Here is a 3,154-nt window from a genome sequence, read left to right as displayed (position 1 = left end):
CGAATGTGCAGAATGTAATACGGATGCACTCGAGCCTGAATTGCAGACCAGAAGGTTTGCAACAGTGAAAACAGAGCTGCATTGTTCAGCTCCTTCAGAAGTGAACAATTTAAGCGTTGGGTTATATCTGCTACATAAGCAGAGTCAGTAACCAAATTCAAAGGCTCCTGAGAGAATCATTGAAAAGCCATAATAACAGACCTTAATTCAACTAACTGAGTAGAGTCTGACTCGGATTGGTGTGTTAATCAACCACTGAAAAGGCAGTGTAGGATACTGTACGCCCTTACGCACAGTGACCCCTGCTAAAAATTTGCCCCAATCCGTACGCCCCCAGCTGCAAAAACCGACCGGCCCCCCAAAGGTTAAGGGAAGTGGTACTAACATAAGGCCTAATTGTAGCTGTGTGCCCCTCTGAATCCTTCACCACCACAGGCTGTTCGCTTAAATAGCTCTGTGTGGTTCCTCCTAATCCTGCGATGGCCAATCCCACCGGGGCTAAAGGCCATGAGGGAGGCCATGCACAGAAGGAGATGATCATTACATCAGCACCCGTATTAATCAAATCTTGAAGCTGAGTCCGGGGCGGATTTAAAAATTAATTTAGTTCTGTTTGAAGCATAGGTACGTGCTCTGGTAACCAAAAGCAATCAACTTGGAAAAGTAACCATGCAGAAGGGAAGGAGTCAGCAGTTCACTGCAGAATTATTACCCTCACTGCAAACCAGTACAAAGGAAAAATCACAGCAGAAAGCCTTCAAGCCAGCAACCCCCAGCCTAGTACTTCAGCCTGAAACTGCAGAACTCCCATTCTGTGCTGCAGTGTGAAGAACAGTATTAAAACCAATCTTTAAGACATTCGAAAGCAACGGCAGCATCAGAAGCTGGTGCCACAAACATCAAAAGCTCAAGGGAACAGCACTACTAGCTGGTGACAGGAATGAATGGCCAGCTCCATAAGCAAAGGTCCAAAACAACTCAGCATGTATGTGTTCAGCTGTTCCTTCCCAAGACTTTTAATGCCAGTTATCAAGCGGCATACGGCTTCAACGTGATTTATATCCTTATCTGGGAAAAAAATAAAAAAGACAGAAGGACATTAACTAGAAGACTTCTATGAAAGAAAACAGAAAATAATTTGAGATTCACAGTGAGTGTAGGTACCATCACCTATGAACAGATATTTAAAACCTTTTGACAGTATTTTTAGGACATTTCTACGGTTATAAAACTTCCGTTATGTTCACTGCTGTTTAGAAGTATAAGCTCATCAGTAATTCCCAGCATCAATTATAATACTGGAAAAAACAGTACTTCAGTTTAAAAAAATTACTTCTTCAGATCACAGCTAGCTTGTCTTCTTGCCTGTCAAACAGAATGACAACAGAGTGATGCCAATTCAAGGCAATTTGTAATTAAAGATTATTACTGAATCTAAGCAAGGAGACTAGGAACAAGATGGCATATCCTTTGCCACCAGTCCACATATTAAAAGAATACAGAAAATAACTGAAAATAGCAGTTACCAAGAGAATTCATTTGACCAATACCCACCAGAATGGCATCCAGAACAGAATTAACTTCAATGAGATTTTACAAGATTTTATCAATTCTCTTTGTATATTTAAACCAGGCCCTCCATATAAAGTAATCAGACCCAATCCAATACAGATTAACACTGAGAAAATTGTCTCAAACATAGAGCAGAGGAATAATGAAGATAAATACTACATTAACTACTAAAAATCACTGTATGACCTCAAAGAATACATTAATATTCTTGGGATAGTTCTTTCAGTGCAAAACCATCAAAATTTCCACACTTCACAAATATAAAGGCTTTCTGATTATTGAATCTTCCACAAAGTTGTCAGATATCATTCATATCCTTTTCATAACACGGGACAAATGAAAAACAGACATGCATGACACATTAGTACCTGGTATGACAATATATGCATCCTCTATCATTTACTGGTGAAATGACTTATCGCCACGTGCCTCGTTGCACTCAAAATCGTGTGTTTGAGTTTTTTCCCCAATCATGTCACTACTTCTTTTATATGTATTACTTACTGTGTTTCTGAGGAGAGAAATGCAACTTACAAAATACGAACTTTAATTACTCAGTATTTAAAGACAAAGAAAGATGAAGACAGGTTTCCCTTGATACTCCTATACTTTGTAGAAAGTCTGCATTATCTTGGAACCACTGTAAGTTACTCTTAACAAAATAACTGGTTCTCTGTAATTTCGCATTTCTGTTGTTACTTATTGCCTCAGCTAAAATGTGATTTGACAACATGCCTTTTCTTTTCCATAAGCATTGAATTTCTGTCCATCCAGTAAAAATATTTTCTTTTTAAGAACTGATTTTTCCCCCTAGGTGCCAAGCCTGTAGGCAATACTATTAGTTAAGAATCACAAAGATATGTCACATTGATAAAATGATTGTAATTCCAGCAATGCTTACCTGTTAAACATCAGGAGTAAGTGAAATCACCCAGCATGTGTGAAGCTTTTAATTATTTCAATTGTCTATTTGTGAAGGGTAAAAAATAAGGACTACATCTTTCTCCTTGCAGTCTGAAGGGAATAAATTTTTGCTGTTCCTAACAAGAAATTCCATACTACTCTAAGCTGATGAGAATGGAGGCAATATGAAATTGTTGCACCACGTAAGACAACATTCAGATGGAGTAACAACTAAGTGTACCACTGATTTACTTCCTCTAAATTACATGCAAGAAAATGAAATTATGCATAAGACATACACTATAATCCTACAATATTGCAGCTGGTGGTGGGGTCCGAGGCTGTGACCCAGGAAGAGGTGACCGGTCCAGGGAGATGGTCCCGAAAGGAATCGCCTGCCCGGGGTCCGGTGTCTTCCTCTCAGCTGCTGGCAGAGGAGCCCTTGCAGAAGCTGTCAGCTCTTTAGTGATATCAGCTCGTGATTTCAGCTCAGCTCTGCAGGGCAGCCTCTAGGCCAAACCAGACCGGAGAGAGAGACGAGAGGACCCGTCTGGCTGGTTCCGCACGAAGGGAGCTTTATTGTGGGTCCCCTCCGGCGAAGGGAAGGCCAGGGACGAGCTCTCCCCTTCTACAGAGGCGAACTGGTCTTTTATAGGGATACAGGGGATCAGCAAGGGGA

The 3,154-nt window shown here is 40.6% G+C and overlaps 1 protein-coding gene across 1 annotated transcript in view; it reads right to left on the bottom strand.

Annotated features, from left to right (window-relative positions):
• The window catches only part of CUNH5orf30 (chromosome unknown C5orf30 homolog), a 6,776-nt gene extending 3,915 nt beyond the window's left edge, over window positions 1–2,861 (bottom strand). The window contains exon 1 of the mRNA XM_008630794.2: window positions 2,775–2,861. The gene's annotated coding sequence lies outside the window, so the exon portion shown is untranslated. The remainder of the gene's footprint in view (window positions 1–2,774) is intronic.
• Between the last annotated feature and the right edge of the window lie 293 nt (window positions 2,862–3,154).

Source organism: Corvus brachyrhynchos, unplaced genomic scaffold (assembly GCF_000691975.1).
Source record: "Corvus brachyrhynchos isolate BGI_N302 unplaced genomic scaffold, ASM69197v1 scaffold33, whole genome shotgun sequence".
NCBI lineage: Eukaryota > Metazoa > Chordata > Aves > Passeriformes > Corvidae > Corvus > Corvus brachyrhynchos.
The sequence above is the reverse complement of the archived record's forward strand: the minus strand, read 5'-3'. Positions and strand labels throughout refer to the sequence as shown.